Raw genomic sequence first — 8,560 nt, 5'->3', positions numbered from 1 at the left:
CGTTGTCGGTGTTGTTTTGAAACCCCCTGTATTTGCTACAGTGACAAAGGTACCCGTAGTCAGAGATTTCCCTAGTACCACACTGGCGAATAAAAATCTAATTGGTCGGCAACCTGTTTCCGGGACATTTCCTCGTGTTATCACCAACGTAGCACTGTTTTCGCCTGGTGCCCAGAGTAAATTGAAGTTATATGAGTAATGCCATAGCAACGATATTGGATATATCAGGGAATTGTTTCATACTGACTAATCGTCTGTTTTTGCGATAGCTAATCACTGAAAATTCAATTGAAGAATGAGTTGTCATTACTCGCACAACTTCCATTTACTCTGCTATTACGCTTTTAATGCTTGAAGCGAATAATTCTTCGAGTCCGGGAGTCGGTGAGCGATACAAACAGGCCCGTATCCACGGGGGGGGGGGGGCAAGAGGGGGCCGGCCCCCCCTAAATTTTGGCTGGCCCCCATAAAATTTCACGTAGGCTTGCAAATGAACTATAATATGGTGATGAAGTATAATATGATTGGGTCGGGCCCCCCTAACTTCTACCGGCCCCCCCCCTAAATTTTTGGGCTGGCTACGGGCCTGGATACAAACCTAGTTTATTGTATGAAAGGAAAACTTTGTCTTCTTAAATTTTTATTTGATAAATTTCTTAAGAAAACATTGATAGCGGAAATAAGTATTTACATGAAGCAAACTGCTTCGTTCCACTTCTTGAATCTGTTGTATATAAACACTGGGATTTAGGCTTACATCTAAGAAGGAAATGGAAAGAATAAAGCGTGAAATATAGTTGGTAGCTAATTAATGTCAAACCAGCTGTTAATATGAATGGAAGAACCTGAATACTCTCCTTCGATAACAAAACTGCTGAAAAGTTACTTTTCAAACTTCGTAGAGACTTTTGATGCTACTGAAGAGAAAAATAAAGTTAGTTGTTTGGTCGTTTGGTGTAGCTGGAGAGAACATTTTAACCTGCAATGAATTGTCTTGCGGTAAACAAGGCCATACTTCATGTTTTACGAACTTACAACAAAACTTTTTCCCTATATTTCGCTGTCTATGACTTTTTCTTTTTATTCATTGAAGACTGAATTCCCAGCTATTATACACTTAGCGTTTATAAAAGAAACTTTTTAAATTCACAACTTGGTCAATTATAACCGGTACATTTCCTCAGAAAGAGGATCTACCGGTGTTCGCCATGAATATGTTATTTTATGCATTCTGATTGGCTGCTTTAACAAGTGTCAACATCTAAACAAGTGAAAGAAATTAGCTGCAGTAAAATCTCGTTAATCCGGGTGTCGATAAGCACGAGTTTGCTTAGTCTGAACAGGCAAATAAATAAATAAATAAATAAATAAATAAATAAATAAATAAATAGTAAAAACAGAATGCAAGGTTTTAAATCTGAGTACAAGTAAAGAATCGAATTTTTTCACATAGCTCCATGATAGTTAAGAGTAAGATATTGTACTGACCCATGCAAACTGTCCCAACAAAATACAGACATGCGCCTCCAGCGCAAATTTTCAAAGCTTAAAAGTTTCAAGTGATGCAGAGACAGGTATGTTGGGCACATCGTCATGATACATGGTGTAATACTTGTACATGTACTTGTTGCATTGCATGTTGGGGGTCCTTGACTCTATTCCCGGCCAAGTAAGTTTGTTGAGTTGATTTTTGAGTTTAACGTCCCGTTCAGCAACGAGGCTATATGAGACGTGAATCTACTGATTAACGTGGAATCCGAACCACATGAGCTCCCGCCGGGAGTCGAATCCGGGTCTCCTACACCAAAGCAGCGTACATTAACCGCTTAGCCACGAAGAAGCTCCCAAGTAAGTTTGTAGTGAACAACATGCTCGTGAGTTTCCTCGAGATACTTCCGTTTCCTCCCACTGTCTCATTCCACCAATTCTTTCATCATCATTCAGTTGCTTTATTTATCGTCTCCCTTAGCCTAAAGGGAATAATTATGGGACGTTAAACTGAAACATTTCATTCCATTTGATTTTGCATTGCATGTATTGTTTGCTTTACATTTTACTTTCCTGCAGTACACATGTATGTATGACATCATAAGAAACGTATTTTGCTGCTACAAACAGTTTTAATGCACTTTCTACCTTTTCAAAAGTTATTTCAGCTAACACGTACTTTCGTTAATTCTGTCAATTTATTTACTAATTAGTTCGGATTAATGAGGTTTCGCTGTGCCGATACTATTAATCACATCACTTTTTAAATCCACACCTGTTTCAATCTTCAAATCAAGTTAGATTTTGGAACAACTAGCAGTGTCACGTGTATAAGACAGATGGAGAAGTTTGATTTGTATGTTCTGATATTTTTTCAATTAATTTTGAAACTGGAAGTGACAGCCGATTTCTACTACTTCCGGTCTTAGTAGAGAGATTAGACTGCAGACGGAATATATTGTTGAGACGCTTAATTGATAAAACCGCTTTTCCCTATCTATTGCCCATTTTAGTCTATAATGATGAACGTTAAAACCGGAAGTAGTTGATTTCTGCCCCTTGGGGCTGTAGTAAAGAATTAAGAGTGGATATGAAAGTTCCTGGAATGTTTAATTGACTGCAGAAAACTGCTTTTCGCTATCCAATTACCGTTTTTTGTTCTATAGTGATCAAATGTAAAAAGAGGAAATGACTTATTTCTACCATTTCCGGTTTTTATGTTACTTCAAGCAACGAACTCTATTTTTAACGTTTCACCCTCTACACCCTGAACAAATTTGGTGGTGATCCAGCAAGTAGGTGTTCAGGTTTTTGTCTCTGGCATGGAAGGAGGTCTGGTAAACTGAACTGCTTAAAAATTCTTATCATAAAATACAAAAGTAAATTAATGGCTAGAGAAATGACATTAATAAAAACACCAGTAAAAGATACTAGTACAGTGTACCGCCAGAAAACAGTCATTGATTATAACTAAACGGCGTGACAAACATCTTGGCATTTGAAGGCAGCGCTCCAGGTTCCCTTTAAATGCTGCTAGCAAATGAGAGGCCAGCGGTATTGATATGTTTATTTTGTATACATCCACGTCTATCCCCTATCACCTGATCGCGGCTGCTTAGCCATAGCTACACCCCAGAGCTTGCGTTTTATTCGTTTAGCTGAAATGCCAAGAAGTTTGTCACAGGCTTTTAAAATGAGGTTTCAGGCCCTGGTTTCACAAATGAAATAATCGACAGATTACATATGCATTTCTTTTTCGAGCTCATTAGAGCACATGTCTGCCTTTTGAAGAAATAATACTATTTTTTTAACCTCTGCTGGAATCATAGAATTTTATGATAGATCATATCATTGTAAATACTAGTGGATCTAGAATACATCTTTGCAGCATTGGATCGCCTCCTGGGTAATGAAAGTACGATAATATAAATTTTCAACAAACTAATATTATGTAACAAATGATATACTGGCACATGATTTGTAGTATTTTGTTGCTAGATTTCATATAGGCCTATTATATGCTATAATGATAAATGGCCATGCGATGGTAGTATAGCGTGCAGCTTTCGAAGTGAGTCAAGAAAAGCGGGGGAATTATTCTTGTCTATTTATTACATTACTATTTGTAACAGAGTATGATTATGCACAGTTAAACGGAAAAATTGTAGGCGAACTGTATTTTTTTTTTAAATAGAGGAATGTTGTTCCCCCATTTGACGCTTGGCATGTTAACATTATACGAACAACTATGTGCAGTATACTTGAATGATAGATTCAGTGGTGTACGCAAAATTTCAACAAGGAGGGCTCAATTTTCCCAGTTCATTTCGTTTCAGGTGTTTGATTACATATATTAATGTGATACATTTTTATTTTACACATATAATCTTGGTATGGGGGCTACAATCCATAAACCTCCTTGCGTACGCCACTGATAGAGGTACACTCATGTCCAAAATTATTGTCGCATATATATAATTGTCTTGTTGTAAGCATATAATTTGATAATGATTTTGCATTGTACTTTTAATACTGTTACTATGTGTATAATCGGAAAATGTATATTTGTGGTAAATTTCATAGGAAAGGAATTATAAATACCAAAATTATAGTGAGTAAAATAAAATGTTGCCAAATGGACAAGAACATTTTATTTTCGTTTTATTGTTCTTATTCACTGGTCTTTTGACATGAAATTTCCCACATAAATGTCTTTGCCGATTGTGCACATACTAACATCATAAGAAATACCGGGCGACTTTCTTATCAAATTATATTCCTAGGAAAACATATTTATAGACATGCGACAATAATTTTGGACATGAGTGTACATGCCAATGTAAAGTCTTAGAAGAGTATCAATGTCTGTGACCTTTGTAGGGATTTCTATTAATTCGTTAATGCCCAAGAACAAAGTATATAAAATGTTTTAACAAAAACGTTGTACGAACATTCATTTTTTAAAATTTTCAATTTATACATTCTAATATTTCTTATTATAACATTTGATAAGACATCTGCAAATTCACAGAAAACTTTTCCTAGCAGTGACACCCTTCAAATTTTCTGCATCTGCGCTTTTCATTCGTATACTGTTAAAAATTGTAACAATATCCTGATGAACTGCAAAGTGCCCAAAACTGAAACCAACGCAAATCGATTTACCAGGAATATATTGCTTTGGTGAATAACGACCGAAATATTTCACTATCTATTCATCACGATGAAAGACACAAATCGGAAGGAAGTTTATCTGTAAAATATTAAGAGGAAGCTGAAACTTATTCATTCAAACTTCTTTATTCCCTGCTTAGTTGTTTCTGAGAAGTAGGGTAATTCAGGTGGAAAATGTACATCACAGTGGTAAGAGTAGTCCTAAAATAATAATAATAAAACAAAATAGCACATGAAGGGACACTCCTTACCTAATAATGTACAGCAGTATTTGGAGTCTTCTATGGAACACTATGAGAGTACAATACATTAATCTAAAGACATATAATTTCTAATATTACCCCGAATGATGGGGTAAAATATACAATAAAACAAAAAATGTGCGAAAATACAGAGTATTAGAATTTTTAAAATTTATTGAGTAGAACTTATATAATTGTGCAAAATACATTGTATAAAACTGTTCAATAAACCTTGAAAAAGTAAATAATATATTTTCTCAGCTAATACAAGACCCACACACATGTCAATTACCTTTTTGTCCTTACAGGGAAAAATGAAATGAAATCTTTGAGTTTTACGTCCCACGGTTATGCCGGTTAGGCTAAAGGAGACGGTGATTATGAGAGATGCGTGAAATGGTGGAATGAAGACAGTGGGAGGAAACGGGAGAACCCCGAGAAAACCCACGAGCACGGTGTTTGTCCACCACAAAGTTCACTTGGCGGGGGCTGGGATCGAACCCGGGACCCCAAGCACCAGAGGTGAACGCTCTACCACTGAGCCACCGCGCCCCCCTGTCCTTACAGGGAAATATAATAAGGAAAACAGTGCAACTTGTCTTTCATCAAAGTCATAACATTTTACAGAAGGATCCTGTACTGAATCCTCTCTTTTGAAACACAGAACAGTCCTATATTTAAACAAATAATGCAAGAAATGTTATTTTAAAACATCGTCCCCCTGGATCCGCCCCTGCAAGGAAATTCTTTTTACCGGAAATATTTACCCTCAAAATGCACACATATCGGCATAAATACTGACAAACCGTAACAGTACCGTACTCTGTCTGTTCTGCTGTTTTAATCTAGTTGTGAAGATTATTTTGATATTTGTATACTTACTTATGTTCCAGCTATTAACATGGTGTGTTTGTAATTGGTGTCATGTTCCGTTTACACCAACCAAGATGTTTTTATGTTGATGTGGCGAATGTTATTTATTTCTTTTATATGTAAAATGAAACCATGGCACATTTATTTTACTATATAGAATCACTTGGGTGCTTAGATGTCAGAACTATTTTCCGATTCACTCAATACTCCATAGATGGCAGAATAAATAGCTTTTACATACCTTTAGAACTTCTATCGTAGGAAGCAGAAATAATGTTAATTTTTTATAAATCTTTAACATTTCGCTTATTTCAGTTAAGTTATGTTATTATAAAGGTTCCAATGGAATACTTTCTTTGTATTTTCATTCACATTTCAATTTCCGAAATGTCTACCTAAGGATGCAAAATATAAATTAGAAAGAGTGATTAACTTGTCGAAACATATTAACAAAGAATCATTCTATAGTTATTCCTTATCTTTGAATGAGCACATATGGGTGTTTTATACCCGTGCTCAGGTTAATCTTCACTAGACCCTTTCTATTTGAAGTGTGCCCTCAGAAAAAATGTGAAACATACTTCGGCCTCACTTCTAGTCTTACCAACCCAAAGAGGAAACTATCCTTGTGCTTTGGGAAAAGAACCCCGTCTGCATCCAACTATTGAACTATCTCGTCCACAGCTACTTGTCTCCCCTTTTACGGGAGAAGTACGAAAACACATTTCGACAGAAGCGTAAGCAGTGGCACACAGAAAGGCTCTAGAATAAAATGCATCAGATAGGGACATCTAAATTAGGGGTAAAAAGCCATGTGAGTTATGTACGAACCTTGCTACATAGAAAATATTGTAGCAATCAACGATGGCACACTTTCTTATATTAGAATTAGTGAATATTTGTTTTATAACAATAGTTGTAGCAACCAAAATATCTTCAAGCCTCAGTTTGAGACAAGAGTAGTTATATTATGTATGTGTTTCATAATAAAAAATAGCATAGGCCTGCAGCTGATTCATACGACTCCAATAGTTCACTTAGAGCGTTCACCTCCGGTGCTTGAGGTCTCTGGTTCGATCCCAGCTCGCGCCGTGTGGACTTTGTGGTGGACAAACACCGCGGCTCGTGGGTTTTCTCGGGGTTCTCCCGTTTCCTCCCACTTTCTTCATTCCACCATTTCATTCATTTCTCATCATCACCGTCTTCTTTAGCCTAACCGGCATAACCGTGGGACGTAAAACTCAAAGATTTCATTTCATTTCTCCCCCAATAGATCACTGGTTCTTACGGCTTCAATAGATCATATATACTTCCGCCGCTGTTACTCCAGCCAAACTCAAATTCAACCCACTTCTTTACCTTCACTAGTTTAACTCACAACTCTGAACTTCTCCGATGAGTTACGGCTGTAGGGGTTTTGCTTTGACATGGTAACAGCCGAGTGCTTTTAAAACATAAAGTCATCAACAGCCAACGACAAGCGCGCTCTCTGGCGGTGTCTTCTGATTTAGATTCTACTGCTACGTGATTGGAGGATGGTTTGTAGAATTGCACGACTATAGATATAGATCTCTCAGGTTTTCAGACTAAAATACAGAGACATAATCGAAAAATATTTGTACAGAAAATAAAAATAATTCAGAGAATGAAATATTCTACAACTATGTGAAACACACTACGTGGAATAAAATAATAGTAAAAATAAAAGCATGATGATTTATTTCTTACAATAGGTAAAAGTTCGTATCACACGTTTTACTTCGATGGGGCACACTGGTTGCGGAACACTGGATTAGTGTTCCACGGAGATCACACAATTGTAAATGACTTAAGACTCATAAAATGCTTCGTGTAGAACACTGTACTGTAAGGGCTCAGAAACATGGACATTATGCAAAAATGATGAAACACGACTAGATGCTCTCGAAATGTGGATATGGAGAAGAATGGAGGGAATTAGCTGGGTCGAGCGGAAAACGAATGACGAGGTGTTAGAATTTAACTTTCGCATAATATAATTTGATTATCATTTTAACACTCTTCGAGACATTACTTCATTTAACATATGCCAAAACTCTCGTTACCTTTAGCTGTATGAGAACACTGATTATAAATTCACGTTAGATGACTAAAGTAAGATACACTCATGTCCAAAATGATTGTTGTATATCTATAACTGTCTTCTTGTAAGAATATAATTTGATAATGATTTTGCAGGGTACTTTTAATCAGTGGCGGCTCGTGGAATAAAAGGTAGGGTGGGCCAAGCTTCAAAACAAATAATTTATGCTTACTACTACTACTATTGTTCCTCCTCCTCCTACTTCTACTACTACTTCCACTACTAATATATTAGTATTGTTATTATTTGATTATTAAGTGAATTGCTTAAAAAACTTGAAATTGCAGTCAGAAAAAAGTTATCATACTAACACTTTAAGTATAATCATAGGGCAACAACCTAACTTAACCCTTATCCGGGCAAGACATTTTTGTAACGTAAACGGGCAACCGGGGCCTGTGAGGCCCAGTATATATTTTAAGTACAGAATACACAAAATCAATGCCTATTGTCACTTACTGTTCAGACTAGTCTAGAATGTACCGGTATATATTTTTGTCAAGTAGCGAAACTTCGTGTCACGCTTTTGTAAGCCGACCAAGCAGAATAGCAAATCCGGTCCAGACATTTTTGTAACGTAAACGGGCAACCGGGGCCTGTCAGGCCCAGTATATATTTTAAGTGCAGAACACTCAAAATTCAATGTCTGTTGCCGCATACT

Source organism: Thermobia domestica, chromosome 3 (assembly GCF_964235325.1).
Source record: "Thermobia domestica chromosome 3, izTheDome1.hap1.1, whole genome shotgun sequence".
Classification (NCBI taxonomy): domain Eukaryota; kingdom Metazoa; phylum Arthropoda; class Insecta; order Zygentoma; family Lepismatidae; genus Thermobia; species Thermobia domestica.
This window is presented reverse-complemented; position numbering follows the sequence as displayed.